The 8,274-nt window shown below is 42.1% G+C and overlaps 1 non-coding gene across 1 annotated transcript; it reads right to left on the bottom strand.

Annotated features, from left to right (window-relative positions):
• Positions 1 to 450: 450 nt before the first annotated feature.
• On the bottom strand, positions 451 to 558 carry LOC148573521 (small nucleolar RNA R71). The gene has a single exon (XR_015906462.1). It is a non-coding gene; the product is annotated as a small nucleolar RNA R71 (small nucleolar RNA).
• Between the last annotated feature and the right edge of the window lie 7,716 nt (positions 559 to 8,274).

The following is an 8,274-nucleotide window of genomic DNA, read 5'->3' as shown; positions in this document are numbered from 1 at the left end:
AAAATACAACAATCCAGAGATAACCTTTCAGAAATTTTCGAACAGGCAGAGGAGATGGCAGCCGAAAATAATAATAATGTAAGGAAGATGCTTGGTGACTTTACTGCACCTAATTCCAATTTACATGGAAGAAGCATCTCCATTCCTGCCATTGGAGCAAACAACTTTGAGCTGAAACCTCAGTTAGTTTCTCTGATGCAGCAGAACTGCAAGTTTCATGGACTTCCATCTGAAGATCCTTTTCAGTTCTTAACTGAATTCTTGCAGATATGTGATACTGTTAAGACTAATGGAGTAGATCCTGAAGTCTACAGGCTCATGCTTTTCCCTTTTGCTGTAAGAGACAGAGCTAGATTATGGTTGGATTCTCAACCCAAAGACAGCCTGAACTCTTGGGATAAGCTGGTCATGGCTTTCTTAGCCAAGTACTTTCCTCCTCAAAAGCTGAGCAAGCTTAGAGCTGATGTTCAAACCTTCAGACAGAAAGAAGGTGAATCTCTTTATGAAGCTTGGGAAAGATACAAACAGTTGACCAAAAAGTGTCCTTCTGACATGCTTTCAGAATGGACCATCCTGGATATATTCTATGATGGTTTATCTGAGCTATCAAAGATGTCACTGGACACTTCTGCAGGTGGATCCATTCACCTAAAGAAAACGCCTGCAGAAGCTCAAGAACTCATTGACATGGTTGCTAATAACCAGTTCATGTACACTTCTGAAAGGAATCCTGTGAGTAATGGGACGCCTATGAAGAAGGGAGTTCTTGAGGTTGACACTCTGAATGCCATATTGGCTCAGAATAAAATATTGACTCAGCAAGTCAATATGATTTCTCAGAGTCTGCATGGAATGCAAGCTGCATCCAACAGTACTCAAGAGGCATCTTCTGAAGAAGAAGCCTATGATCCTGAGAACCTTGCAATAGCAGAGGTAAATTACATAGGTGAACCTTATGGAAACACCTATAACTCAACATGGAGAAATCATCCAAATTTCTCATGGAAGGATCAAAAGCCCCAACAAGGCTTTAATAATGGTGGAAGAAACAGGTTTAGCAATAGCAAGCCTTTTCCATCATCAACTCAGCAACAGACAGAGAACTCTGAGCAAAATGCTTCTAATTTAGCAAATCTAGTCTCTGATCTATCTAAGGCCACTGTAAGTTTCATGAATGAAACAAGGTCATCTATTAGAAATCTGGAAGCACAAGTGGGCCAGCTGAGTAAAAGGATCACTGAAATCCCTCCTAGTACTCTCCCAAGCAATACAGAAGAGAACCCAAAAGGAGAGTGCAAGGCCATTGACATAAGCGCCATGGCCGAACCTGAGAGGAGAGGAGAGGACGTGAATCCCAAGGAGGAAGACCTCCTGGGACGTCCAGTGGTCAATAAGGAGCTTCCCTCTGAGGAACCAAAGGACTCTGAGGCTCATCTAGAGACCATAGAGATTCCATTGAACCTCCTTATGCCCTTCATGAGCTCGGCTGAGTATTCCTCTTCTGAAGAGAATGAGGATGTTACTGAAGAGCAAACTGCCAAGTTTCTTGGTGCAATCATGAAGCTGAATGCCAAATTATTTGGCATTGATACTTGGGAAGTTGAACCTCCCTTGTTCATCAATGAACTAAGTGATCTGGATCAACTGACATTGCCTCAGAAGAGACAGGATCCTGGAAAGTTCACAATACCCTGCACCATAGGCACCATGATCCTTAAGGCTCTATGTGACCTTGGTTTAGGGATAAACCTCATGCCCCTCTCTGTAATAGAGAAACTGGGAATCTATGGGGTGCAAGCTGCTAAAATCTCACTAGAGATGGCAGACAGCTCAAGAAAACAGGCTTATGGACAAGTAGAAGATGTATTAGTAAAGGTTGAGGGCCTTTACATACCTACTGATTTCATAGTCCTGGATACTGGAAAGGAAGAGGATGAATCCATCATCCTAGGAAGACCTTTCCTGGCCACAGCAAGAGCTGTGATTGATGTTGACAGAGGTGAAATAGTCCTTCAATGGAATGAGGACTCCCTTGTGTTTAAAACTCAAGGATCTCCCTCTGCAACCATGGAGAGGAAGCAGAAAAAGCTTCTCTCCAAGCAGAGTCAACCAGAGCCCCCACAGTCAAACTCTAAGTTTGGTGTTGGAGAGTCTCAACAAAGCTCTGCACATCTGTGAGGCTCCATGAGAGCCCACTGTCAAGCTATTGACATTAAAGAAGCGCTTGTTGGGAGGCAACCCAATGTTTATTTATCTAACCCTATCATTCTTGTTTTTCATGTTTCTTAGGTTCATGATCATGTGGAGTCACAAAATAAATATAAAAATTGAAAACGGAATCAAAAACAGCAGAAGAAAAATCACACCCTGGAGGAGCATATGTCTGGCGTTCAAACGCCAGAACAGAGCATAGTTCTGGCGCTGAACGCCCAGAATGGGAGCATCCTGGCGCTGAACGCCCAGAACAAGCATGGTTCTGGCGTTCAACGCCAGAAATGGCAGCAAATGGGCGTTGAACGCCCAAAATGGGCACCAACCTGGCGCTGAACGCCCAGAGTTGTGTGCAAGGGCATTTTGCATGCCTAAATTGGTGCAGGGATGTAAATGCCTTGACACCTCAAGATCTGTGGACCTCACAGGATCACCTCAGGATCTGTGGACTCCACAGGATCCCCACCTACCTCCACTCACTCTCTTCTCTCTTCTCAATCATCCTCTATTCCCAATAAACACTCTTCCCTATTAACTCTTTACCACTCACATCCAAACACCCACTTTCCTTCAAAATTCAACATCTCTTTCCCACCCAATCCCACCCATATGGCCGAATACACATCTCCCTCCATCTCCTCCATATCTTCTTCTTATTCTTCTATTCTTTCTTCTTTTGCTCGAGGGCGAGCAACATTCTAAGTTTGGTGTGGTAAAAAGCATAGCTTTTTTGTTTTTTCCATAACCATTGATGGCACCTAAGGCCAGAGAAGCCTCTAGAAAGAGGAAAGGGAAGACAAAAGCTTCCATCAAGGGTCTATAGCTCAGTGGTAGAACATTTGACTGCAAATCAAGAGATCCCTGAGATACCTCAGGGGATACATTTTCTTCCACACAATTATTGGAAGCAACTAAAGGTGGAACATCAAGAGCACTCCATCATCCTTCATGAAATCAGAGAAGATCTAAAAGCAATGAAGGAGGAGCAGCAAAGACAAGGAAGAGACATAGAAGAGCTCAAGAACATCATTGGTTCCTCAAGAAGGAAACGCCACCATTACTAAGGTGGATTCATTCCTTGTTCTTATTTCTTCTGTTTTTCGTTTTCTATGTTATGTGCTTATCTGTGTTTGTGACTTCATTACATGATCATTAGTAGTAGTAACTATGTCTTAAAGTTATAAATGTCCTATGAATCCATCACCTCTCTTAAATAAAAACTGTTTTAATTTAAAAGAACAAGAAGTACATGAGTTTTGAATTTATCCTTGAGCTTAGCTTAATTATATTGATGTGGTGACAATGCTTCTTGTTTTCTGAATGTATGCTTGAACAGTGCATATGTCTTTTGAAGTTGTTGTTTAAGAATGTTAAATATGTTGGCTCTTGAAAGAATGATGACTAGGAGACATGTTATTTGATAATCTGAAAAATCATAAAAATGATTCTTGAAGCAAGAAAAAGCAGCAAAGAACAAAGCTTGCAGAAAAAAAAAAAATAGGCGAAAAAAAAAATATAGAAAGAAAAAGAAAAAGCAAGCAGAAAAAGCCAAAAGCTCTTAAAACCAAGAGGCAAGAGCAAAAAGCCAATAACCCTTAAAACCAAAAGGCAAGGGCAAATAAAAAAGGATCCCAAGGCTTTGAGCATCAGTGGATAGGAGGGCCTAAAGGAATAAAATCCTGGCCTAAGCGGCTAAACCAAGCTGTCCCTAACCATGTGCTTGTGGCGTGTAGGTGTCAAGTGAAAACTTGAGACTGAGCGGTTAAAGTCAAGGTCCAAAGCAAAAAAAAAAAGAGTGTGCTTAAGAACCCTGGACACCACTAATTGGGGACTTCAGCAAAGCTGAGTCACAATCTGAAAAGGTTCACCCAATTATGTGTCTGTGGCATTTATGTATCCGGTGGTAATACTGGAAAACAAAGTGCTTAGGGCCACGGCCAAGACTCATAAAGAAGCTGTGTTCAAGAATCATCATACTGAACTAGGAGAGTCAATAACACTATTCGAAATCTGAAGTTCCTATAGATGCCAACCATTCTAAACTTCAATGGATAAAGTGAGATGCCAAAACTATTCAAGAGGCAAAAAGCTATAAGTCCCGCTCATATGATTGAAGCTCTGTTTCATTGATAGTTTGGAATTTATAGTATATTCTATTCTTTTTATCCTATTTTGATTTTCAGTTGCTTGGGGACAAGCAACAATTTAAGTTTGGTGTTGTGATGAGCGGATAATTTATACGCTTTTTGACATTGTTTTTAGTATGTTTTTAGTAGAATCTAGTTACTTTTAGGGATGTTTTTAATAGATTTTATGTTAAATTCACATTTCTGGACTTTACTATGAGTTTGTGTGTTTTTCTGTGATTTCAGGTATTTTCTGGCTGAAATTGAGGGACTTGAGCAGAAATCAGATTCAGAGGTTGAAAAAGGACTGCTGATGCTGTTGGATTCTGACCTCCCTGCACTCAAAGTGGATTTTCTGGAGCTACAAAACTCAAAATGGCGCGCTTCCAATTATGTTGGAACGTAGACATCCAGGGCTTTCTAGCAATATATAATAGTCCATACTTTGGCCAAGAATTGACGATGTAAACTGGCGTTCAACGCCAGCCTTCTGCCCAAATCTGGCGTCCAGCGCCAGAAAAGGATCCAAAACCAGAGTTGAACGCCCAAACTGGCACAGAAACTGGCGTTCAACTCCACAAATGGCCTCTGCACGTGCAACACTCAGGATCAGCCCAAACACACACCAAGTGGGCCCCGGAAGTGGATTTATTCATCAATTACTTACTCATGTAAACCCTAGTGACTAGTTTATTATAAATAGGACCTTTTACTATTGTATTAGGCATCTTTGGATTACCTTATGATCCTTTGATCACGTTTTAGGGGGCTGGCCATCTCGGCCATGCCTGGACCCTTCACTTATGTATTTTCAACGGTAGAGTTTCTACACTCCATAGATTAAGGTGTGGAGCTCTGCTGTTCCTCAAAGATTAATGCAAAGTACTACCGTTTTCCATTCAATTCTTCTTATTTCGCTTCTAAGATATCCATTCGCACCCAAGAACGTGATGAAGGTGATGATTATGTGTGACGCTCATCATCCTTCTCCCTTATGAACGCGTGCCTGACAAACACTTCTGTTCTACATGAATTAAGCTAGAATGAGTATCTCTTAGATCTCCTAACCAGAATCTTCGTGGCGTATGCTAGAATGATGGCGGCATTCAAGAGAATCCGGAAGGTCTAAACCTTGTCTGTGGTATTCCGAGTAGGATTCAATGATTGAATGACTGTGACGAGCTTCTAACTCGCGATTGCAGGGCGTTAGTGACAGACGCAAAAGGATAGTAAATCCTATTCCAGCATGATCGAGAACCGACAGATGAATAGCCGTGCCGTGACAGGGTGCGTGAGCATATTATTCACTGAGAGGATAAGATGAAGCCATTGGCAACGGTGATGCCTCCAGACGATTAGCCGTGCCGTGACAGGGCATTGGATCATTTTCCCGAGAGATGACCGAAAGTAGCCATTGACAGTGGTGATGTATCACATAAAGCCAGCCATGGAAAGGAGTAAGACTGATTGGATGAAGATAGCAGGAAAAGCAGAGGTTCAGAGGAACGAAAAGCATCTCCATTCGCTTATCTGAAATTCCTACCAATGATTTACATAAGTATCTCTATCCCTATTTTATTATTTATTATGCGAAAACTCCATTATCACTTTATATCTGCCTAACTGAGATTTGCAAGGTGACCATAACTTGCTTCATACCAACAATCTCCGTGGGATTCGACCCTTACTCACGTAAGGTATTACTTGGACGACCTAGTGCACTTGCTGGTTAGTTGTATCGAAGTTGTGACAGACAATAAAACTAGATCAGAGCACCAGGCCTTTGAAGCCATGGATATGTATCACAATTTCGTGCACCAGGTCACTTCCTCCAAGATTTGCTCCCTTCTAGGGACTTTACTCCTTGGTTGAGGGTCTTCATCTTCAACTATTACATGTGACTCCTCCTCCTCTTCAATTTCTTCTATCTCAACTCCATTTTCCTCTTGAGAAACTTTCATTAGATTAGGTGCCTTTGAGTCTCTTTCCTTCAATTGCGTTCCGGACCTCAAGGTTATGGCATTGATGCCACCTTTGGGGGTTGGGTAAAGGTTGAGAGGGTATGGCACTAGAGGTTGAGACTTGAGGAGTGGGAATAGAAGGTGGCTCCATGCGAGCAATGAGAGCTTAGAGAGTAGAAGCTAAGTGAGGCCATTAAGACTTGAGTTGAGGGTGTTTTGGAGTTCCTTTTGTCCTTGGAGTATGGATCGGAGTGTGTCATCTTGATTTGGAGATGTGGAAGGGTAGGTAATTTGTGGTGCTTGGGGTTGGTTGGGTGGAAGTGGTTGTCTATGAGGTGGTATGTAGGTTTGATAGTTTCTTTCTTGATTTGGTTGTTGGTTTGGAGGGTTTTGTGAATAGCAGTTTTGTGAAGTGTTGTTGTTCCATCTTTGGTTGCCTCCATTGTCCCTTCCTCCTTGTTAATAATTGTCCCGCCAACTTTGGTTGGAGCTATCCCTCCATCCTTAATTGGAGTTGTTACTCCCTTGGCTATAGTTGCCTCCTTGTTGGGGGTACCCTTGGTTATAATTACTCCATTGGTTATGGTATCCTTGATTAGAACGTTCATAGTAGGGGAGATCATAAAAATTGTAGGTAGCCACTAGAGTGCTATCTTCTTGGAGACTTGGACATTCGTCCGTGTAGTGGGAGTAGCATGAGCAAATGCCACACACTCTTTGGGGGACTAATTATTGACATTGTTGGTTTTGAGGAGAAGATTGTTGTTGAGATGGAGGTTGTTGTTGATTTACTTGGAGTTGCTTTAGAAGGCTTGTCATTTCACACAAGGTCTTAGTAAGGGTAGCAGTCTCACCACTAGAAGAAACTTTATTTACGGCCTTTGGACGGTTGACTCTCCGTCTAGCATGTTGAGTGGATTCGGCCAAGTCGGTAATGAGTTGCCATGCCTCCTCCGCCGTCCTATACTTTGACAAAGAACCGTTGCTTGAAGCATCCAACAAATTCTTATCTTGCTCCCTCATGCCTTGGCACACATAGCTAAGCAAGACTTGAGTGTCAATCATATGGTTGGGACATGAATCAAGAAGTTTGCAAAACCGTTCCCAATATTCATACAAAGTTTCCATTTCGCCTTGTACAATACATGAGATCTCCTTTCTTAGCTTGTCCGTCATTTTCACGGGCATGAACTTATCAAGAAATTCTCTCCTAAGCAAATCCCAATCGGACACAACATCACTAAGTAAGGTATAGAACCACTCCTTGGCTCTTCCCTCAAGAGAAAAGGGGAAGGCGAACAACCATATAGCCACTTCATCGGATCCTTCCCACCTAGTAGTCGAGCACACACCATGAAAGTCCTTGAGGTGTCTAATTGGATCTTGTGCGAGAAGTCCATGGAACTTTGGTAAGAGATGGATGAGAGCGGTCTTGAGTTCAAAGTTTGCATTCAAGTTGGGATGAAGTACATGTAGAGGTTGAAGAACAAAATCTGGTGCACCCGCTTCCTTGAGAGTAACTCTCCTTGGAGCGGCCATGTTGTCAAAACCTAGATCAAAAGAAAAACTATTAATAGTATCAATAGAAGAGTAATTGGTGCCTTCGTTGGATGACGATGATATGGTTGGTGAATTGGTAAAAACCTTTTCACCTTCCTCAAAGACCAACCGCCTCCGAGCTTGCCTAATATGAAGCAATGTTCTTTCAATTTCCGAATCAAAGGGTGCTAAGCTCGGATTTGGTAGTGAACACGTCATACAATGAAGGAGATAAGAAACTCATGACATTAATTGCTATCTAAGCAAAGACTAATCCTAACTAACAATCAAACAAGCAACCAATCAATTAAGAAAGAAATGCAAGTATTCACATATCAACATATTCACACTAACCAATAGAATAGCACACATAAGCAATAGTGGTGAGTATTCCCGCCTGTCACGCGGGTGACCCGAGTTCGATCCCCGGCAACGGC

Source organism: Arachis ipaensis, chromosome B2 (assembly GCF_059453495.1).
Source record: "Arachis ipaensis isolate K30076 ecotype BB chromosome B2, ASM5945349v1, whole genome shotgun sequence".
Classification (NCBI taxonomy): domain Eukaryota; kingdom Viridiplantae; phylum Streptophyta; class Magnoliopsida; order Fabales; family Fabaceae; genus Arachis; species Arachis ipaensis.
Note: the sequence above shows the minus strand (reverse complement) of the source record. Positions and strands in the feature narration are given on the sequence as shown.